Source organism: Danio rerio, chromosome 19, assembly GCF_049306965.1.
Source record: "Danio rerio strain Tuebingen ecotype United States chromosome 19, GRCz12tu, whole genome shotgun sequence".
Classification (NCBI taxonomy): domain Eukaryota; kingdom Metazoa; phylum Chordata; class Actinopteri; order Cypriniformes; family Danionidae; genus Danio; species Danio rerio.
In genome coordinates this window covers 23,840,179-23,865,885 of record NC_133194.1, presented here as the reverse complement: position 1 = coordinate 23,865,885, position 25,707 = coordinate 23,840,179, and positions in this window count along the sequence as shown.

Here is a 25,707-nt window from a genome sequence, read left to right as displayed (position 1 = left end):
TGTACAGCTTTGTTCAGGTGAGAGTGTCGAGTGGTGAAATAGGGAAGGATTTGCATGAAAAGGCGAGTTTCAGTACATGTACAGTACAAACAATTCTTAAATTGGTTTTAATTATGGTTGGCAACACAACGTGGGCCTCTGTGCCGTCTGAACAATGTAACAGGTATAAACAGTCTTTGAAGCTATCATGTATATTAACGAAGTTGCACCTCATTCACAATAAAGCGTGCTGATTGGTTCGAACCAAATCTTTCTCATGAATTTATGCTGAAAACTCAAAGATGTCACCTTGTACTGGCCAGTACAGACATCCAGTCTTCATGCTGGATTTTACACAAGGATCTTATGGCCATGACAATGCTACAATTTTTTTTTTTTTTTTTAAAACCGGAAGAACGAATTTGCTAAAAATAACACAAAAACAACAAAATTTCAATCTTCTTTTGTGAAATATATGTATCCTAATAGTGTTTTTAGCAACATGAAACACATATATGACTGTCAACATCTCAAAAAACCTGTTTTGGTATTTTGCGACCCTTTATTTTAGTAGAACACTGCATGGAAACCCATAGTCTTAAATTAACACTCCATTATTTGGAGGGCAAAGGGCTTATTTTACAACTCCCCTAATCTTAAACAGTTGAGTTTAACCATATTTAAATCTATTCAGACAATCTCTGTGTCTAGCAGGACCACTTTTAGCTTAGCTTAGCATAGATCATTGAATTGGACCATTAGCATCTCACTCAAAATGACTATAGAGTTTCGATAATTGTTCTATTTACAGCTTGACTTTTCTTTAGTTACATTTTGTACTAAGACTGACAGAAATTGAAAAGTTGCTATTTACTAGGGTGATGTGGATTGTATAATTTATTTTTGGTGTAATAATTAGGGAACTTTGCTGTCCTACTAAATGGTGGTGTAAGTATAAGACTTGGTATTGGCCAGGGGACTATTTTCAGGAACTGCATAATATTGGAGTGGAAATATTAGAAATAATGGAATATAATTTGCATAATAATAATAATAATAATAATAATAATAATAATAATAATAATAATAACAATTTGATTGTGAGCTAAATAAAATTCTTTTTTTTTAGAAGTAAAAAAGAAAAATGACTAAAAATAATAAGTATAAAATATAATTTAAGTAATGTATAAGTATATTATTATTTAAAATGATATTCAACTGACTCATATGCTTCACTTCATTCAGCTAGACACAACATTTTACTTATTATTTCAAGTCAATCAAAGACAAACCTGTTTCTCATTTTATTCTTCAAAAGTGAGAGATTGTGTATTAAAAAAGTAAATATGGTCAAGTTAATTTCACGCTGACTTTGAAAACAGTCAAACAGACAAAAACAGCTCAGACAAAGGACAAACACCCCAGCTCCATACACAGAGAGCTTAAAGTCACCTGTGAATGATTCACTGAAACAAGCATCCAGGTAAAACCTATAAAACTGTAATGTTGAATGGCAACTGGTAAATGCATTTGACATTGGAAGACTATAAGCTCCTTATTGTTAATTCCAACCTGGGCTCATATTGTTCATTATCATTATTCGACCAGCTGAAGAAGAAAAAAAGAGAGCAGCAGACAGTAAAAAACAGAGGGCTGAGAGCATAGACATAAATAAATATAAACCAAAAGGAGACGTAAAGATATAGCAGGAAGCAAAAAGCCAGAGAAAAAGCATGAATGAAAATTGATTTTTGAGTTTTGTTTGTTTCAATAAAGGCAGCATTACCTCAAAGCTCCGTCTTCAGAAAGACTTCTCAGAACAAAATGTGCTATTAAGAAAATAATAGGATTATTATTCCTGTTTGTTTGTTATGGTGGATCAACTAAATCAGGGTTAAAAGAGAGGAGATTAACTCGGCCTCGTTATCGTCGCTTCATGAAATTAGCACCAGACGCAAGACTCATCTGCATATTCATTTATTGTTGTGAGAATCTATCCCTTTAATTAGACATTGAGACGAGATAGGCACTTGTTTTCGATAAACACGCAGTGACAAGCACACATTCAAGCGTCTGACTTTTTTTCATATTCTTTTATTGCATTAAAAAGCGTTCACACCACCTATGAGGTGGTGAGAGAAAGAAGTGGGAGGTGATTTCTTCTTAAGTTGCATCAAAGTAAAAAAAAATAAATAAAAAAATAAAAAAAATCTGGCGGCATGTAGCGGAACGCGAGTCAGACACTTGCTTGTCTGTGTATGTGTGTGTGTCTGCGCGCATATGCTCATGCAAAGAGGTACCATGCCTATATTTGTGTTTACACACCATTGTACGTACCTGCACGCGTTTCTGCGAGATTTGTTCTAAACGAGCAATTAAACAGTCAAATGAAATTGTCATTTGATTTTAATTACCGCGTACAAATTGAGACAGCCCTTGAAGTCAGCTGTGTTTCTTTCCATTTCTGATGATACGTTGTTCAATGTGAGAGGATAATAAGACAGGCTGTTAATTAAAATCCCTCGTTATTGTCAGACGGAGTGACTAAACATTGTCTATACCTTCACTGAGTAATGCTGTTGACACACAATATCACGCAGACTAGATGCATTAAATCACACCTGCAGTAATTAGAATAGCTCCACTCATTCACAGCTTAATACATCTGACCTGAGAGCGGATTCCTGCTTCTCAACGCTAATCAGGGCCGTACAGGTCACACTGTTTACAAAACAGATGATGCTGATTATTAACAAAAACAAGAGATTCCAATACAATATATCGAAACATCTGTTTCAGGCTGTCCAGTAAGCCAGATGTGAGTTGAATAATAATGCTCAACACCCCCCCCCCCAATTTGGAAATTTACAAATCACTCATTTTTAGGTTTCTGTGTTTAATTTTAATTACTCCAGTGGTAATCAGCCATTATGTGTGGCATATATATATATATATATATATAAGAGAAAAGCCGCGATCACATTGCACTTTTTTCCCCATAGACTTCCAATCATAAGCACGTACATGCAGTAGATCGAGAACGCAAGCGAGTTTCGCAGTTTGCTGCGTTGCAAAGTTCAAGCTTGGCCAACTCTGACCTGCAAAATCGCATCAAATGATTGCGTGAGACCAATCTAAGATCAAAACTTGACTTTTCTATACAGAAATATAAAATATGGACCAATCGCCTGCTTTTTTAATGTCTAATCATCTTGTTTAATCTCACCCCTTCTCGCAGTGCTGTACGACAGAATTTCGCATGCTCAAACTCTGGTGTGACTGCGGCATTAAAAGGGGTTGCTAATTGTGTACACCTTTAGTGTCTACACCAGGGGTGCCCAAACTTTTTCTTATGTACGGTCACAAACCAAACGTTATTAAAGCTAGTGGACTGAAGGTAAATATAGTTGCCATGCGTAACTTCCTAAATTATTTATTAATATTTAAAAATAACAAAACAACACTGCTTTGTTTAGAATTTTAAAGAAATAAATGAATTTAATCCATTTTGGAATAAGGCTGTAATATAAGAAAATGTGGAAAAGGTGAAGCGCTATGAATAATTTTCAGATGCACTGTATAAACAGTTGAAGTCAGAATTATTAGCCCACCCCCACCCATTTTTTTGATAGTCTAGAGAACAAACCATTGTTATACAATGATTTGACTAATGACCCCAACCTGTATGTTAACCTAAATTGAGCCTTTAAATGTCACTTTAAGCTGAATAGAAGTGTCTTGAAAAATATTATTTACAGTCATCATGACAAAGATGAAATATAAGTCTAAAAATAAGTCTTTGAAATTCCGTAACACTCTCACCAGTCCTTACTCCTTATTTGTGCCTAATACCCTAGTTTGTCACAGGGGTATGAATGAAATGTGCATGAGTCAAAGTGAAACTGCCGAACAGCAGTTAAAGTCCAAAATTAAAGAAAACTCTTACATGAAAGCACTCCACGTAAACTCCTTAATTATATTATAGTCTATTAGGGCAAATAACTACAGATGTCCATGTAAACGTAGTCAGTAGTATATATATTTATATATACATACACACACAAACACACACATATATATATATATATATATATATATATATATATATATATATATATATATATATATATATATATATATATATATATATATATATATACACATTTATACAAATTACATATATACTGTACATTATATACTTACATTTTATTTTATTTATAACAGAATGAAGTTACAGTAGTTTTTGGCTTGATTTGCTCGCTGATGTCTTCTGCATAGTTCTCTATTTGTCGAGTTTGCATTTAAGTTTTAAAAACTTCATTATATTAAATTGAAATGTGATTTCAATTTGCTTTTTTTTTAGCAAAATTAAACAAACACAGAAAAAAGGTAAATCAAATTAGAAATGACGATCTCTGTTAAAGCCATTCCCAGATGGGATGGTGGGTCACATCAAAGGTTACAATAGGCCAACCCACGAGCCTGACTTTGAGAATCTCTGGTCTATGTTATATGGCCCTCTGGTATACTTGAATGAGATTGGTCGGTCACAACATTCCAAGGTATGTTATTCCCTGATGACAACTGCTGAAACTAATAACACAGGCTCATCTGGGTACTTCGAATTATCTTGACTGTCTGTCATGCTGGTGTTTTTAAATGTTTTGTTTCATCTTGTTTCTAAATAATAGGTACTGTAGATTAGTGTTGGCTCCATTCAGCTGGTTTAGTGTCTGTCAGCTTTGCATTTGACTAATATACAATTTTTTGCCCCTTTTCTTTAAACGAACTGTGTTGTCGTCTCACGTTGCTGCGTATGGTCCCACAAAGCTGCACATAAAAACATGAGCGGGCATGTTCTGGGCCTGCACTAGAGGATGGCTGTTATCAACACTTAAGTACAGTACTCATTTATATTTACTACACAAAAAGTATGTTCTATATAGTATGAATGTGAGTAGCATGAATTAAACTCGGAACTACTACATCAACCATTTGTCATTATCAAGTAACCTGTGTCAGTTGCATCATGGAATTGTACAGCATCCATCGGGTATGCACTTCAGAATCTCGCCGGAAGCAGGTCATCTGGGTACTTCTCGCATACTGTTTTTCGAATTCTAGAAATGTAGACATACTACTTTGCTCGCATACTGTTTTAAATATACCATATAGTATGGAAGTATGCGATTTTAAACACAGCAGATATGTCTTTTTGCATCTGTTTTCTCATTCCAAAAAGGAATACCGAAACGTGTGATCCACACATAAAAAAATGTAAACAAAGCAATATTTAGTAGCAATAATTCATATCGTTTGCAAATATTTGAGAAAGGCTACAAAATAACAGCTTTTTTTGTTTTTATGTTCCTTCTTGAATTGAATCGTTTGCTTGATTTAGTCTCGTCAGTTTACATGTTACATGTGCACTTCTTGATTGTAGTTGTTAAATTGGTGGCATCACAGCACTAATTTAACCACATGTGTTATTCATGCCCCCTTTTTGAGAGGGATTTGGCGCACAACAATGCTACAGACCACAACCTCTAGTATAAGTCCCCAGTGCATCTCTTGAGGTCAGGGGTTTACTCACACAGCTCCTACTAGCTGACCACTGGTACACAAGGTAAAAACATTTAGATTTTCTATGAATACTCATTGTAGCATTTCCTTTTTTTAAATAGTCTGAAATGGTTTGTTGAAGAATCTTGCCTCTCTAAACCTATTCCTTCCTAGAATCTACTCTGCTCTGATTGGTCAGATAGTCCAGTGCGTTGTGACTAGTCTATTGCTTACAGCTACAACTACTCTGTTTGAGAATCAAGGTAGGAATTAACAATTGCATCACTGTGGTGCTATAATGACTATTTGAGCTATTTGGCCTCTAAATACATTCTTTATTTTCCAGGTAATGACGGGTAAAACTGATGGATCCTTGGTGGCACAGACTATTCTAAGTTTAACTGCACACCAGTGATAAATGAATGTTTTTTAGAGCTAAAATGGCAAATTTTGTTTTAAATGTATGCATTGTACTTAAGAGTTGGGTCGAACCAAGCAGACGATGAAGTAAAAGTCGACTTCACTGTCTTGCTTCTTTACTTGAATTGTACTTCAATTCAATTTTTGTTCTTGCACTCTGATTCGTTCCTGAATAACCAATCAGAGCGCTTTATTCAATCAACAGTCAACGCAGATCCTACATGTTAAATCAGGCCAACTCAATCCAATGTTAACCCGACAGGAGGCAACATGTGAAACAAACCAAATCAGTGAGGCAGATCATCAGCTTGGTGTGTCCCGGCCTTTTAGCGTATTTGATATCTAATGATAGAAACAACATGTAGGCTCATTCTGAAAACATACCCCTGTAAACATTTGTGAAGATAGTGAGTTATGAGCCTGAGGTACGTATGGTTGCATTTTGTCATTAGAATGAATTCTATGGGGTGGTATGATGCCGTTCTTTTCGCCCTTACCAGCCGACCGCTTACCTCCATATGGACAGCTTTTCCACTGTTACAAGTTTGTCCAGTAGCTCACTGCACATATCGGCGAATGTGTGACGTGGAGTGAAGTTGACCACAACAACATGGCTCGAGTCCAGTGAAAAACTTTTTTTTTTTTCAGAAAGCAGGTAAGACAAAAAACAAAAGGCAAAAAATAAAACAAACAAGTAAATATCAGGGTGAAAATGTGGTAAAATAAAATCAAGCTTCCACAAGGAATTTTATTTTTCTTTATTGATTTTGAAAACACTGTCAGTTGGGTTCAGGGAAGTGGGTGGGCGGGTCAATCGGTGTTTTTTAAAACACTATTGGTTGGGTTTAGAGAAGAAGGAGGGTGGGTCAGTCGATCAGTCAGTCAGTCAACAGCGACCACTAATGGATTAACGTGAAAAGAGCAGGCACTCACATGAAAAATTTGGGATCTCAAAAAGCATACACAGTGGCCTCTGGTGAGTTCATAAAAACAAAAATGGCAAAATAAAATAATAATAATAAAAAAGTACCTCCTGGGACGTATTTAGAGCTCACCAGAAATGTATATAGGGGTACGTATTCAAAGTGCGCCTGGCTTGGATGTGAATGTTTAAAACATTTAGCAATTTAGTAGATAGGTATACTAAGTGGTCTCAGTGCACAGTATTCATCAAACATTAGGTAAGCAATACCTTAATGAAATACTTCTTCTGCTGAGATTCTCCAGTGTGTACCTGATGGTCACTTTACAAAAAGTATAAATAAAAAATAAAAATGTCAGAAAAGACAAAGTCTTCCGAAACTTTACTCAAATAAGATCTAAAGTAAATTATGTTTGAGTCAAATAAACAGGCGTAGTACATTGAGGATAATATTCTACTTCTAACCTAAATAATATCACATGCTTTAATATAGAAAGCGACAAATTTACATGATTCTAAAGACACACAATTCAGACTGTACTATATAAAGGCCCACAATTCAAAATCTTCTTAAATCTGTTAATTGAGAAGCAAAATGACAGTAAATGATACATATTCTAACATATTCTAACCATGTTGACAGATCTATTTGACTGAAGACATTTAATTTCGGTATTTTTTCTTATTTAACAGATTATCAATACCATTTGTAATATGGTTTCTTAAGTAAACATAACTTAATTTCAGTTTATTTAAAGATTTATTTTGATATTTATACAAAAAAAAGAAGCATGTTATTGGCACTTTCCATACCATAAAATGCCATAGATTTGCACTTAAGTATGTGATTTATGGAATTTTGATTAACAAAAGCAATATTTCTGTTATTATCAATATTCTCCCTGCATACACTAATAACCCCTGCATTAGTTTTCAGCATGACAGGCCTGAGAGGTGTGCGTCTACAACCGAATGACTCAAATTTAGCCCTGAAAACTATTTTAAAAAAATGAAGAGACCTCTTAGCAAACCTCTAGTGTATGCAGCACTACATTAGATTTGGCTTGTTTTATTCCCACTGCTTTACTGCCACTCTCTCTGTAATGTAATGACCACTTTAGGCTCATTTTGGGATGGGGCTCTGTTCACATGGCTGCACAGAATGGGTTGGTGCTGTATCCCCCCCTCTTCCTTTCCACCTGCTCTCCAGAAAGTAAAATCACACACCGACAATCTCACACAACACTCTGCAGACAGAGCGCTGGAACATCAGAAGATGGACAAGATGCCATGCTGTACGTCTTTCCCCCTCTATCTCTCGTTACATGCTGTGCCCTGGTGCTGTTGAATGTCTGTCCATCACACAGATCAAAAAGCTGCTCCCCTGCCCCGCAGCTTCATGGGCAGACTGTTCAAATTAACCCCGTCACTGCTGGGGTTAACAACACAGGAATCTTCTCTCACTGCTGTTAAAATTCATGACACAAACTCAGTCAAAATATTTCCAGCAATCTGGCTAATGCTAATTACCAGCAATATTAACATGCTAACATGCTGAAGCAACAATGGTGTGACAGACTATTTCCTATGATGCAGTGTTCATAATAATTTAATCATTTTCTGTCTCCTCCCTCAACTGTTAAAATTCATGACCTACACTCACAGTTCAAGTAGTTCCAGCAATTTGGCGAATGGTAATTTTCCAGTGATATCAACATGCTAAAACAACAATGGTGTGACAGAATATAGCCTAGCGCAGTCTTTATTATCATTATTCAATCCTTTTCTTATTTTAGTAAGGTTTACAAATCTCCTTCCTCAAATGTCAAAATTATTGACCTAAACTCAGTCAAAATATTCCCAACAATATGGCTAATGCTAATTAACAGCGATATTAACATGCTGAAGCAAGAATGCTGTTGCAGAATGCATCCTATCATGCAGTCCTCATGAATCATTTTCTGATTTAGTAAGATTCACAATAAAATCTCCTTGTTTAACTTTTAAAATGACCCGAAACTAGCAGTCAAAATATTCCCAGCAATATGGCTTATGCTAATTATCAGCAACGTTAACATGCTAGGTTAAGCAACAATGGTGTGACAGAATATCATGCAGTCTTCATCATCATTAAATCCTTTTCTGATATTTTTTAACATTTAATACAAATCCCTAAACTGTCAAATTTCACGACAAAAACTCACATTAAAAACATTTCCAAAATTTTGACTAATGCTACCTAATGTCGATATTAACATGCTGTTAGCAGTGTTAATGAATTTTATCCTATCATGCAGTCTTCATCAATCATTTTCTGATTTTAAGATTTAAAATATAATCCCCTCCCTTCAGTGTTAAAATCCATGGTATAAACTCAGTCATATTTCCCGCAATTAGGCTAATGATAATTAGCAGTGATATTAACATGCTGACTTGCTTAAGCAACAATAATGTAACAGAATATATCCTATCATGCAGTTTCTTTATCATTCAATATATATATATATATATATATATATATATATATATATATATATATATATATATATATATATATATATATATATATATATATATATATATATATATATTTGTTTTGTTTTGTTTTGTTTTGTTTTAGTAAGATTTAAAATGATCCTCAACTGTTAAAATTCATAACATAAACTTGCAGTCAAAACATTTCCAGCAGTTAGGCTAATGCTAACAGCGATATCAACATGTTAACATGCTAAAGCAACGATGGTGTAACTGAAGATCACATATTATGCAGTCTTAATCATCATTCCATCTTATTTTACTATACAGGAATCCTTCCACTGTTAAAATTCATGACATAAACTTACAGTAAAAAATATTTCCAACATTTTGGTTATTGATAATAACCATTGACATCAGCAAGCAACAATGGTGTGACAGAATATAGCCTATGATTCAGCCTTCGTCATTCAATCATTTTCTGATTTAGTATAATTTAAAATGATTCTCATACCTTAACTGTTAAAATTCATAACATAAACTCGCGGGCAAAACATTTCCAGGAATTAGAAAAATGCTAATTACCAGAAATATAAACATGTTAACAAGCTAAAGCAACAATGGTGTAACTGAATATCACCTATCATGCAGTCTCCATCATCATTCCATCATTATCTGATTTTCAAGAGTTCACACTTAGCTGATGATTGATAATAAAGCTAGTTTGGCGTGCTGTCCCGGGAGAGAGCCCTGAGCTTATAAGATCCTCAAGCCCTGGGCTCCCTCCCGTTGCAAGGCAAGAGGGGAGTTTGAGCTCAGATAGACCTCGATGACTCCCCCTCTTGCTTGTTGTAGCTAAGTGTCAGATATGGATGCTGAAAGGTGTACTCAGAGTTTAGCTAAAGTATTTGGATTAATTGTTTAGAGTGCTTGTTTTTGAACTGTAGGAGGAAACCGGAGGACCCGGGGAAAACCCACGCGACCACGGGGAGAACGAGCAAACTTCGCACAGAAATGCCATCTGGTTTGGAAAGGAATTAAACCAGGGGCATTCTTGCTGTGAGGCAACAGCGCTAATCACTGGCCACTGTGACGCCTATTTGAAAGGAGGGAAAGTAGGGTTGGGTGGGAGGGTTTCTTCAAGACGAAGATATTAAGATGAGAAAAGTCTGGTTATTTATAGGGAGTTAAGGATCGTCTGATAGGATAATCAGTCGTTAGCTGAAGTTGGAACAGCTGTGAACAATCATAAGTATGTGATCCTCTCGAAATTTGTTTATAAATAAACTTCACTTAAGATTTCAAACATAATCCCCTCTCTCCACTGTAAAAATTAATGACATATATTCACAGTCAACATGTTTCCCGCAATTAGGCTAATGATAATTAGCAGTGATATCAACATGCTAATATGCTACAGCAACAATAGTGTGACAGAATATATCCTATCATGGAGTCTTCATCATCATTTTCTGATTTAAGTAAGATTTAAAATATAATCTCCTACCTCTACTGTTAAAATTCATGTCCTTAACTCAGTCAAAATATTTTCAGCAATCAGGCTAATAGTAATAAACAGCAATATCAACATGCTAACATGCTAAAGCAAAAATGATGCAACATAATAGCCTATAGCCCATTATGCAGTCTTCATTATCATCCAATCCTTTTCTGATTTTAGTAAGATTTTAAACAATCTTATAGAGTGGAGGAACTATGACGTCACTTTGTAGGCTAATCAGCTGCTAGCATAAAACTGGTTCCCTCGTGAAAATCCCTATAGGATTTTCCCATAGGGTTTTCCAAGATTGCGAATAATAAGCACTGTGTTCAAACACTGTTCATTACACTTACACGTTTTGTTCAGCCGGATAATTGTCACACGAAAATACAACATTGAGCACTTTTGGATCTTAAATGCAGACGCAAGACTTGAAAAGCTAACGTTAGGCTATAAACGGACTACAGCGCCCTCGGGGCGCTCATCAGTGACGTCAGCCCCACCCTGCTACATACGAATTATCAAGCTTATTTTTAGAAATAACGTCCATGACAAAGAGTTAATCTCTCTGTTTATTATATTATAATCCACGCTATATATTATAAACTAATAAATACGCAAACACACATAGACCTTTGTGCCTTTTGGATCGTTTTTACGTGGGAAATACATCTGTTTTGCTTTGCGGTTGTTCTAAAAGTTTTAAAACTGTGTATAAATGTTCCTATATAGTATTATTATGAGACATATTTAAATAAGTGTATCGCTCGCGTGCACAGCCCGCTTACCTTAAACAGACGACAGAAATGAGACGTGAGGAGAAACAAGTCAATCAAATGCCTGCAAGTTCCATCATCATGGACACAGAGCAACATTCAATATTCCTCTTTTGTCACGAAGTACAGCGAAAAGCAGCCCATACAGTCACATCTGCTGAACGTTTTATGGAGGAGTGTAAAAACTGCAGTTAAATGTGTTCAGATGAAGAAAAAAAGACGAGAAATCACTTGATGACGTTAAAATGACAGTTAACATGCATGTATTTTTACACATTTATTCACACGTTTGCATTACTGAAAGCAGGAAAGAAACAGGCTGCACTGGTGTGCAGTATCTTCATAATATTGTTTAATTAAAATAAATGATCAACAAATTAGTCTGTCGACATCCTTTACATGTGAAGGAATTATCTACACACAATCTGAATTCTTAATTAAAATAATACAACAAACTATAAAATACTATTCATGAAAATACCTAAATCACAGACAAATCCAAACGCCCAACACAAGCGAGCTGCGCTCCAGACCAGATCAGCTCGATGACGTATAATATTCCCGACGCCGCCTGTAGTCCTATTTGGCAGCTTGATATCAACCGTCTTTTTAAAGAAGCATAATCGATTTAAAAGTTGAAGAGTGTGCTGTAACTGATGTATTTTATGTCGTAGAACAAAACGTGAAAATATCTTGAGTTGGTTTTAGCCACGGACCTTATTTAAGCGATTTTACTGAAACCCCATTCAAAAAACCCATTGACTTTGGGACGAGGGAACCGGAAGTGCTAAAATGCTAACTCGCTTCCGGGTTTTTGCATACAAATTGACGTCATAGTTCCTCCACTCTATTTCCAGCAATTAGACTAATGTTACTTAGCAGTGATATCAACATGTTAACATGCTAAAGCAACAACCCTGTAACAAACTAGTCTTTGTAGCTCTTTTACTATTATGATATGAAGTCCACAGCTCCATCATTTTCTGATTTTATTACTGTGGTAAATTTGGATTGTAAATCTGGTTGGTTTGAATGAAGCTTTGAATGAGTGATAAATGAAAAGATCAGAAGACCAATGAGAGGGGGGGGTCATGTGATCATCGCATGGTCTGAGTTCTCCTACAGCATCTTTGTTCTGCTTAAGAAGATAATTATATGATCAGTGAGAGTTAAAACTTTTTTTATATCTGAGAAATTCTGCTCCCATGTCTAAAAACAGACTTCTGGAAAGATCATCATCTTATGAACCAAGCAAATGACTACACTTTTTCTGTCTCTAAAAAGTAAAAACATAATTCTAAAACGACAAAAAATAAATAAATAAATAAAAAGATCAGTGAAGTATTACTTCTATTAAAAAAATAAAGCAGTAAATCAAAATGTGTGTTGATTGTGTTCACAATCATACACAAAGGGGTATTTTCAGATTTAATATTTGTCACTTTTCCTTGAGAATTAGGTTAAGTGGTATGGTTTGGGTAAGGTGATTCAATAAGCTGTGTTTTAAGATGAAACTGTAGTTTTATATGGCTTCATTTTAACAAATGTAATATACACTGTAAAAATGCTGGATTCCACACAGTCCCATCATGTTGTCCCAAAACAAATTAATTAGGTTAACTTAAATGTGTTTTTTTTTTTTATTACAAATTTAAGTGTATTAAATATAAAACAATTAAGTTCTCAAAAAAAAAAAAAAAACCCTCAGCAATTGTGTTGATTAAGCTAACTTTAAGTGGTTTGAACAAAAAGCAAAAATCATTTTTGAATGCATGTTTATAGATTTTAAAATAAATGAGTTTTTCTAAAATAAACTTCACAAAATGCAAATATTTAATGCTGTTGTGAGGCTTTTTGAAGTGGCATAATGCCTGTTATTGTCTTCGGTTTGCTAGAGAAAACTTTAAGATATTTTATATTTGTATCTTGTATTTGTATTTGTATCTATATTTGCTCTTAACATGTCAGTGATGTCTTCAATCTCTCATTAAAAAAATTTGTTATAAAAGATAATTGGCCCTATCATACACCAGGCGCAATAAGGCGCAAAACAAAAATGTTTTGCACCACGTTGTTTAAATAGCAAATCCATTTGAGCTACTTTATGGACTCATAGGTTGGCAGGTCTAGAAAGGAGGTGTGTCAAGGCACATTGTTGCTGTGTTGCTATTCTGAGAAACTGAAATATACTGCACTGTTGTCCAAGTAAAAGCTGGCCTAAAGTCAAGCACAGAGTGTGTTAGCTAAGTGCCTATGCAGGTTCAAATGCTTACGCATTGTTTGATGCACACATAATGTACAGCAATACTTGCTAATATTAATATTAGCAGTATTTACTTAGATTTCTCTATCTGTCAGGTTTTTGGAGATGTATGCATCACCGTGGGCATTAGAATAGGACGCGTGTTCAGACATAACTCAGTTTTTTTGACCACACTTCGTTATTATTGTTAATTTATTCGTTGGCAAAAAATTTGAACTAAATATAGAAATAGTCTAAAACCAATTTTCGCGTGGGCGAAGCAGTGGCGCAGTAGGTAGTGCTGTCACTTCACAGCAAGAATGTTGCTGGGTCGCTGGTTCGAACCTCGGCTCAGTTGGCGTTTTATGTGTGGAGTTTGCATGTTCTCCCTGCCTTCGCGTGGGTTTCCTCCGGGTTCTCCGGTTTCCCCCACAGTCCAAAGACATGTGGTACAGGTGAATTGGGTAGGCTAAATTGTCTGTAGTGTATGAGAGTGTGTGTGAATGTGTGTGTGGATATTTCCCAGAGATGGGGCTGGAAGGGCATCCGCTGCGTAAAAACTTGCTGAATAAATTGGCCGTTCATTCTGCTGTGGCTACCCCTGATTAATAAATGGTCTAAGCCGACAATAAAATGAATGAATGAATGAATGAATTTTTTGCGTTTAAGAAACAAAATTAAATATGTAGGCTAATGGATGTGTACAACACCATTTTTCCTTAAATAAAAGGGAAAAAGAGTAAAAGTAAAGAGAAAGTGAAGAGGCCGAATGTAGGAGGTTCTTTTTTTATCCTCACACAGATATTGTTAAACTGTTTTCTTGCTAGTGAAACATTCAGATTTTCCATTCAGTTTTTCCACTTATAAAGTCCGCCATGTACATAGCAAATGTGCCATGGCATCACGCAACTGACTTTTAAAGAGAATGGGAGATAAGATTCTGATGGGTTTAATGCACATTATGCTCAAAACTCACCCATAACTCATTAAGAAAAAAATAATCACAACAATGTTAGACCGTATTTTTCCATCTTTAAAATATAGCAAAAGTGGATTTAGATACACCCTTTTGTGCCATGCACTTTAGACTTTTTGCCTAGACTGTTAAAATAAAGCCTATTGTTTTTGTTTCAGCAAAACTGAGGTATGTGCTGAACCATATTAAAGTAAAAAAAAAAATATTTCCTTCATACACTAACAGAAAGTGCCATAATACAACTCAATTTATTCCATATTTCTATTAAATAATATGTGTATGACAATTTGATGTTATATGTTTCTATTTGTCCGAGTTTTCTGGTTTACATCTGACAGATTTATCTAAAGCAATTTCCATCGCACACGTTTATCAGAAAACATATTCCTTAGAAAACAAACCCATGACCTTAGGGTCACTTGACTGAGCGAGAGGAATACTAGAATTCTTGCCGGAAAACAGTACTTAAATACACTACATTCATATTTAAAAATAAGAAAAAGCAATATCTACAAACGCACACACTTACAGAACACAACTCAAAACCACATTGATGGACAGATGTGAGCAGGAGACATTTGTGAGGACAAAACACTCTCCTAAACTCCCTACGCCTCGGTATGTCTGTAACACTCACTCTGGGTGGCACATGGCTCTTCTGACATGTTTGATTTGCTGCCTTCCAACACAGTGGTTTGTGTCTGTGTGTATAAATAACAAAAGTGACTCTCCCGGCAGTGCTGTATGGGGAGGAAGGTGAGGATTGCCAGTCCTCGGCTCGTCTCCCAACTGTCTCACCACTGGCAGTTCTGATCACAGAGTGATGACAGCCTATGATTGTCAAAATACGTGTCACTGACTGGCAGCCCCGGCTTTGGCATGTGCTGAAGCTCAATTTTCCCTTTCTTTTTTCTATTTTGTCATCTCCCTCTCCGCTATCCATGGGTTTGGTTAACACCATTCGAATGTGGAAGAAGAAACATACGCAGGTGGGAATTAACTCAGTGTGTGTGTGGAAGAAGTCGCACTCGGTGTCACATGTTCTGCTTGGTGTGTGTATGTGTGTGAGGTGACAGGGAACAGCATGGGGACGTGTCAGCCCCGGAGTAGAGACCGCAGTGTCTGAGACAGTTTTCAGATAGAGCTAGATCTACTTCTCCAACTCCAGAGAGCGACGAGAACCCGTGATTGACAACTTGCCTTGTGGTTGTTGTTTTTCAAAGAGTGTCAATAGAAACAAGTAGCAGACCACAAAGAGGTACTATGAAGCAGGTCTTAAAGGAGAAGATCGCCTGAAAATGTACGTTTATTCACCATTGTGCTGTAACAAACTTGTATGACTTTCTATGAAATGTAAAATAAAGATTTACTAGAAGACAACTAGTTGTTTTCTGAGAAGTCGAACATGGACTGAAGGTTTTAAAAAGCTTCAGATAGGACACAATAAAGCAAGTTCGCTTGCTTATTTTACGTGAGAATGCTATCTTAAAGGCACATTGTGTAATGTATGCCACTGGAGGGCGTATATACACAACAAACAAAGGTGATATTTAACACTTTCATGCATACGATCACACCATTATGATCAGCCTTGGATGGTCGCTTAAGCAAATGATCACACTGGTGTGATTAGAACATTCAGGGCGCATGTCATCAACTGCTAAAATTTAAATCCGACAATACACACTGAGGCATAGCAAGAGGTACCCAGCGTTTGTCATAAATCACAATTTATCTATGCTTTCAAACAAATAATAATTACTTCAGGTTTCAGACAAGCAAAACATACTATTTGAGGTTTGTAAAATACACGAGGATGTCTATGGAGACAGGGATAATAGTTATTTTTTTTTAATATAACTGGATTATGTGCTATATTCATGTAAGATACACAGTGTTTATTTTACTAAAATATTTTCTATATTCAAACAGTTGCTTACCTTCATCTATTTCGGAAGAAAATTATAAACGAACACGACTTAAACATCCAACAGCTTGGATCTCTCCTACTGTTGTTGCTAGAAAAGATACAGCTGCGATCAGAAGTTAATAAGAAGTATTTACATAATATCATAATATAATATTATACTATTATATTATATTATATATTATCAGGGCTTTACATTAACTCGCCAACCCGCCAAATGCGGGTTAGACAGCCGCTCCCACTAACCACTTTGGCAGGTTGCAAAAATTTTTTTACACTGTAGTTTTCTTGAAGCAGGGTTCGACAATAAGGATCGCCCATTATGCGTGTAAATGTGATCTTAGAATCGAGAAACAACACGACTGAAAACATTAACATTACCATTAACATTGTGTTTGCGCGAGACAAAGCAGGTGAATACCGTATGAGAGGATGATTACTCGTGCACAGGTGATACTTGCGCTTTTTTCCGTTCACTTGCGATCGGTTCTCTTTGAAAAAGACTAGACAAAAAACGAAGCTCGTGTACCCACAGTCCTGCTGCTTTTAAGAGCTCAAGATTAAAAATATATACATTTGTAAGCAACAGCAGCAGTCACTGCTTTCGTTTTAATTATTCTCAGGCACGTCATCATCCTTTCATTGTCACACATGGTATGTTTTTTACCTGCTTTCTTTTGTTTACTGTTATTTTTGTTAACATAGTTTAATTATCATCCTTTACAATAACATTGATTTAATAGGAGATTAACTCCCCATTTATGTGTAGTAACTGGGAGCTTTAGCCAGGACAGATTACTGTGCATATTTTAGATACATGACAATAGATCTTTTTAAATGTTAATTAAAAAATAATAATAATACAAAAAAAAAAAGATTAGTTTTGTTGAATAAAAAGTTAACGTATACAGCTATATAATTGCTTGTTTTGACACATTTAAATATGTGGCAAAGAAAAAATTATTTCTTTTTGGTGTGGTTAGAGAGGAATTTGGTAAAACCTTTATTCTGAGCCCTAAAAAGTCATGTGAAATAAAAACCAATTGCAATGCGACACAACCCATTTGCTCATGCACATTGAGCAAGCTCATACCCAACACACACAAAAAGTGAAATGAATGAGGAGGCATGTGGACAACACAACATCTAAATCAAGTAATTTTAGCATTTCAAAGTCACATTTATTTATATAAAATATATTCCAAACAATAAAATTGTGGCTAGTGAAAATGGCGAGTGGCTAGTAATGTTGGAAATCTACTAGCCACAGTGGCTGGTGATCAAAAAAGTTAATGTAAAGCCCTGGATATTATTATTTGTTGTACAGTGTCACAAATATTTGCAATATTGATGCGAGTATCCTCAGCTGTATTCCATCTAGACTTCACCACGCTGCAGGAGAGTCTGAGGATACTCAAGTCAATATAGCATAATTTTTGTGACACTGTACAACAAATAATATTTGTACAACACAATGAGGGTTGAGTTTTGGGTTGTGTTAGGGGTAGATGCTAATAAAATACTGTACAGTTAATGCTTAATTTAATATTTAATATGAATACTTTTTATTAACTTTTGATCAAAGCTGTATCCCTTTAACCAACAAAGGCAGCATCCAATACTTGTCATATAACAAATAATATGATCATTAAGCTGTTTAAAAAACAAAATATATGTTCTAGCACATATTTGAGAGTAAGAGTATCAGACATTTCGCAATATACTTAGAACATCTGCCAATATTTACAGAAAAGGGCAAAAAGAAACAAAATATGATATATACATAGATCATTGGTTCTGGTGGGTCACACGACAAACAACGCATCACCATGGGAACTTTTGAACGCAATGGATTGTAAGTAATGGTCACAAAAAATCATGCAGGTGGGTCAGCTGGACTATTTAAAACACACGCATGAAGGGGTTAAAAAGGTATATAAAGTTGAATTATGATCGTTTTAATTCCTTTTAATCTATGGGACACCTGCAGAAATCATGTTCGCTCGAGCTAAACTATTCGAAACGTATCATGGTAGATTGAAGCAGAGTAAGGCTGAAAGCCATTGAAGTGAAACAAAAGCACTGAAGCAATTGCTGATGAGAGACAAGCGCAGCACAGCTGATAAAGCTGGAAACCTGTAACCATTGACTTACACAGTATTTGTTTTTTTCCTTCTGTGGAAGTCAATAAAGACCGGTTTTCAGCTCTTCTTTTGTGTTCAACAGAAAAAAAAAGAATCTCATAAGAAGTTTAGAACCACTTGACAGTGAGTAAATCGTGAGTAAATAGTGATTTTTGGGTAAACTGTCCTTTTTACCTCTAAACCCGCTGTCCAATAAAATGGACAGACATTTTTTATGTCTCTAATGAGGAGACATGTTTTATTTAAATCCTGATTTAAAGCTTGCCAATCTACAATCAGTTTTTTATCTTTTATTTTTAGTAAGTTCTATTCTTATTTTTTCTATACAATCTATGACATATTAGCAAACCTATGATAGAATGTGAATAAAATCATTGAAAAATGTTGCTTCTGTGTTTGTAACAAAGTTCTGCCATGCCTCATTTCATCCTAGTGGAAATTTCTCAAATTGTGTTTTACTGCTGTTTGATTGGACGACAAAAGTCGAATATCATAGACAACAGGCTTTAAATTTGCTGAAATGCCTTGGAACCAATAAAATAAAGCCAAATAACAAGCTGATATGTAATATTCATGGATCTGAAAGGGTTAAGGTTCTGTTGTAATGCTGCTTTGTGCAGTCTAATAAAATGCACAACCTATAGACCATTTCAATGTGGTCCTGTCACTGGCCCATGAACTTTTCCTGCTTGTTATCAATCTATTTCATAACTGTAACAAGAGGCAATTCGATCATAACATAATGTTAAAACAGTTATCATAACATTATTTATCAATATGTACAATGTACAAAATGTACAACACGAAAAGCGTTGGGACCATTTGTTTAAATCCCTCAAAATTATCTATTAAAGTATCTTTGGTGTTTCCCTGTTTTCTATACAACCAAAGTGAAAGTCGAGGGTGTAGGACATCATTAGGATTCTACAACACAGGAGGACATGGTCTGTGTTAAAATATGCTTTTTTGTCTGGATTGTTTGAAGCATTTGAGATATTGTCAGTACATAAATCGACAAAATATATAACACAGTTCTAGTGGTTTTGGGGTATTTTAATAAAACAATATTCTATATTGTGCCTTTAACAGCTGTTTATGAACCCTGTTAATTTATAGCAGAGTTTTAAATGGCTTTACCAGTAATTTAACGATTCCTAGTAAATATATGTGAGATTTCACATTCCAAACTGAAGTTAGAATCACAATTTAGAGGTAATGATTACAAAATCCAGCAACTGTATGCACAACAGCAGACTTGAAATTTTCTAATCACAAGTAGGGTTGATAAACAATGCCACCGATAGACATCACGATGCTGAGGCGGCATCGCGATTGTCTGCCCCATCCCCCATCGCAGCAGCAACCCACTCACAAAAAATACACATGATATGTCTTAGTTTTAAAATGGCATTGTAGAACGAAAACAATCCACGTCCACTCTGGTGTTTTATCTAACATTTCTGAAAAGCCCTCCTTTCACACTTTACCACTAAAAACAGTACTCTGAAAACCCACACTCTGTCATGCGCTGCAACGTTCGCGTGCATCAGAGCTCTAGCAGTCACGGGTGCTTTGAGCACAAAACACCAGAGAGCAGTGCGCATTGGACAGTTTATCATTAGTTAAATGTGATATTTAATTAATCTTGTCTCTAACTAACGACTCCGGTCGTTTGAATCTATCAGGCAACGAGTCAAAGCATCAGTACGCTGCTTCAATCTTTCACTTTCACACTTTTACTTAGTTCAAGAGTTCACACGTAGCTGATGATTGATTATAAAGCTTGTTTGCCATGCTGTCCTGGGAGAGAGCACTCGAGCCCGGGGCTCCCTCAGGTTTGCAAGGTGACATCGCCCAAACCTAATCACAAGTATAGTGACTAAATTACAATGCCTATCAGTGTTATCATTATAATTCTTAAAATGACCTGGAAATTATCAAAAATTATTATTTCTTACATTTAAAGTTTTTCTATTTGAAGATGAATAAACAACTAATTAAATCAGCTGCCAACTGCAATTTTGTGACAGACATCATAATCACAGATACCTGCATTTTGAATTTGTTTACTTATGCTTGTATTAGGGCAGCACGGTGGCTCAGCATTTAGCACTGTTACTTTACAGCAAGAAGGTTGCTGGTTCAAGTCCCGGCTGGGCCATTTGGCATTTCTGTGTGGAGTTTGCATGTTCTCCCCGCAGTAGTTTGGGTTTCCTCCAGGTGCTCTGGTTCCCCCACAGTCCAAAAAACATGCACTATATAGGTGAACTGGATTAACTAAATTGGCAGTATGTACGTGTGTGTGAATGAGAGTGTATGGGTGTTTCCCAATACTGGGCATCCACTGCGTAAAACACATGCTAGAATATGCGGTTCATTCCACTGTGGCGACCTCTGAAATAGAGACTAAGCTGAAGGAAAATTAATGAATTCAGGTCAGTACAAAACTTAAAATACCACCTTTTGTCTTCCAGGTGAAAGAATAGTGATAAAAGTGATGGAGAATAAAACTTGATGACAAATAAACAGACTGAATTTTCTTTTTTTTTTTCTCTTAGCGAATTGTGCTTTCAAGAATGATATAGGATCTAGCTCTGCTGATGTGCCTAAATAATTATTTATAACATTTTCCCCCTTATTTGTCTACACACAGTAAGCTTCAGTGATTATTATTTTGAGTTGCAATGAATTAGGAATCGTTATGCGCTTCACAGTAGGTGCAAACCCTCAGGAGACCACACGCTGCATTATCAAAGATAAGACCTGTCTTGTAATCGGCCGCCATAGTGTGTTACAGCTGATACACCCGTCCCATGAGAATCCTGTGAGGGAGATGAATTCGATAGGTAAAAACAAACCAAAACAGCACTATACTCACACTAGGTGTATGGTGTCAAGTCCCATGGACTCCAGTTGCTTGGCAAGGCCTGCTTTTAGCGGAGATGATTAGGAAGTTTGAAGTGACAGCCACCCGATCTATCTGCTCCTCAACTTTCCTATTTATATAGCCATTCATATTCATGAAGGATGAAGCGCCAGTGCATTTAACGTTATTGCAAAGATGAACTTCACCCTCGCTGGCAGCTGACGGGGAGAGATTACTCTGGCCGACTGACAGTCAAGTGGCAGGCTAGCGTGCTAAATCAGAGTATACGGACAGCGCTCATGAAAGCGAGGCTCATCTACAGACTTGTAAAAACGCCTCTTCACTTCACTTTAGGCATTAAGTGGATTGTTTGCCTGATAATACATCTCATACGCAAGTATACATCAGAGCAGGCCTGTTAAAGTTGTGGGGAAAGACGTGTCGCCCGATACCCCTTTAATGGGCTTTGTCGCCTGACGTTCACGGTGTACTGCGGTAAAACTGGAGCGCGCCGATGATGGTAATGTTCTTACGTGTGTTAAGCTCGAGTGTGTGTGAGAAATGTACTCTTCACAAGCAAGAAGGCAGTTAACCTTTAAACAGATGGATAATTCCAAACAGCACTGTAAAATTAATAGACTCTAAACATTGCCGCTCAAAGCAGCCAGCCATGTCATCCCGAGCATTCATACATCATTCCAAGCAAGCATCTGTCTGTGACAGTTATGGGACATGTGCTTTTGAGGAATAAAAATTGCTAACGGTGAAAATGTTTATGAATCTCAAGTACATGCCGGGCATACCTGAGTGTGAATAGGGCCATCATTGCGCTGAGCGATGCTATGTCCATTGGGAATGCTGGGAAGAATTCTGAATGAATGGCACATGGGTGAATCTGTGGACATGGAAGAGGATGATTACTTAGTCTGAAAAAACAATGAATATTGTTATTTTATTTTGAGTATTTTAAGTCTAAATATCTCAAAAGAAGCATCAAGTATCTTCCCAGCAGGCACACAACATCATAAGACGTTATTAATATTAGGTTAGATTTAGATCCTGACATCAGGTGCAAAATTCAAAGCCTAGTCAGCGTCTAAGAACAACGTTAATTTGACGTCCAATAGCAACGTCAAACTACGTTGATATTTGGTTGATTTTAGGTTGTGTTGTAATGTCTGATAGATGTCATAGTGGTAACGTCCACACAACGTCAAGGTGTAACAAGATTAGACGTTGATGTTTGGTTGATTTTAGGTAGGACACTGACGTCGACCTGACAGTGGGCTCTGACTCCAACCTTATTTTCATTTCCAAATAAAATACAACGTCCCCATGATGTTGGGGTATGTTGAAGATCAATGTCAATATGACATCATGTTAAGGGCCTGTGCCTGCAGGGACAAAGCATTTTCTGGACAAGCAAAAAATATTGTCTTGTTTTCAGAAATAGTGTGAAATTTCAGTTTTTCCTTACATAAGTTAAATAATCTGTCAATATGGTAGGAAGAGTAATCTTGTTTTCTCTTTAAAATGTTGAATATTTTTGCTTACCCCATTCTTGATACATGACATGACATGCCAATTTCTAATCAGCCAATCACATTGGAGCAACTCAATGCATTTAGGCATTTAAACTCTCAGCAATAAAAGTACGAGAGTTGTCACTGAGGTGGTACCATTTTAAAAGGTACAAATTTGTACCTAAGAGGTCCATATTAATACCTTAAGGGTACATATTGGTACCTAAAAAGTACAAAAGTGTTTCTCTTAAAATTTGTAATTACTAATATATACTTTTGAGGTACCAATATGGACCCTTCAAGTACAAATGTGTACCTTTTGAAAAGGTACAACCCTAATGACAGCTCTCGTACCTTTATTTCTGAGAGTGTAGACATGGTCAAGACAATATGCCATAGTTCAAACCAGGCGTCAGAATGGGGAAAAAGGGTGATTTAAGTGACTTTAAACGTGGCATGGTTGTTGGTGCCAGACAGTATTTCAGAAACTGCTGATCTACTGGGATTTTTACACACAACCATCTCTAGGGTTTACAGAAAATGGTCCAGAGAAAATATCCAGTGAGCAGCAGTTGCGTGGGCACAGATACCTTGTTGATGCCAGAGGTCGGAGGAAAATGGGTGGTTCAAGCTGATAGAAAGGCAACAGTAACTCAAATCACCACTCATTACAACCGAGGTATGCAGAAGAGCATCTCTGAATGCATAACATGTCCAACCTTGAGGCAGATGGGCTACAGCAGCAGAAGACCACACCGGGTGCCACTCCTGTCAGCTAACAACAGTAATCTGAGGCTACAATTTGCACAGGTTTACCAAAACTGGACAATAGAAGATTGGAAAATTGTTGCCTGGTCTGATGACTCTCGATTTTTGCTGCGACATTCGGACGGTAGGGTCAGAATTTGGCATCAACAACATAAAAGCATGGATCCATCCTGCCTTGTATCAACAGCTGGTGATGGTGGTGTATTGGTATGGGGGATTTTTGTTTGACACACTTTGGGTCCATTAGTACTAATTGAGCATACAACGCCACAGCCTACATGAGTATTGTTGCTAACTATGTCCATCCCTTCATGACCACAGTTTACCCATCTTCTGATGGCTAACCATGTCCATCCCTTCATGACCACAGTGTACCTATCTTCTGATGGACTTCCAGCAAGATGACGAACCATGTCATAAAGTGTGAATCATCTTAGTCTGTTTTCTTGAACATGAAAATGAGTTCACTGCACTCAAATGGCCTACACAGTCACCAGATCTCAATCTATTAGAGCACCTTTGGGGTGTGGTGGAACAGGAAATTCACATCATGGATGTGCAGCCGACAAATCTGCAGCAACTGCGTGTTGCTATCATGTCAATATGGACCAAAATCTCTAAGGAATATTTCCAGTACCTTGTTGAATCTATGCCACAAAGTAAAAGGCAGTTCTGAAGGAAAAGGGGTTCCAACCCGGTACTAGTAAGGTGTACCTAATAAAGTGCCTGGTGAGTGTATATATGCAAAAACTAATACATCATAGCCTGTCATTCAAGATTCAGACTTTATAGTTGAGGTGTCTGTGATTCATTAAAGCAACTCTCTTGGTTGGGCTTCCAAGAATAAGTTCCAGAATAAGATCTGAAGATCCATTCCCACACATCAAGCTAACATTATCATATTATCAAATATTATCATATTTGGTTACATTTTACTTCAAAGTTCTTATCAGGTTCACAGCTGAATCCAAAATGGTGAAAAGCCTTGGAGTAACGATTGATGACCAACTAAACTTCTCTGACCACATTTCTAGAACTGCTCGATCGTGCAGATTCGCGCTCTATAACATCAGAAAGATCCGACCCTTCTTATCTGAACATGCAGCTCAACTCCTTGTTCAAGCTCTTGTTCTCTCCAAACTGGATTACTACAACTCTCTACTAGCTGGGCTTCCAGCTTTCCTCTTTCAAGCCTCTTCAACTGCTCCAGAATGCAGCAGCACGAGTGGTCTTCAATTAACCTAAACGAGCACATGTCACTCCGCAGCTCATCCGTTTGCACTGGCTGCCAGTTGCTGCTCGCATCAAATTCAAAGCTCTGATGTTTGCCTACAAAGCGACTTCTGGCTTTGCTCCTTCTTATCTGCTCTCACTTCTGCAGATCTATGTGCCCTCCAGAAACTTGCGTTCTGTGAATGAACGTCGCCTCGTGGTTCCATCCCAAAGAGGGAAGAAATCACTTTCCCGAATACTCGTGTTCAATCTGCCCAGTTGGTGGAATGAACACCCTAACTGCATCAGAACGGCAGAGTCACTCGCTGTTTTTAAGGAACGACTAAAAACTCAACTATTTAGTCTCCACTTCACTTCCTAATCTGCAATTGCCTCTCTGTATATATCACTAAC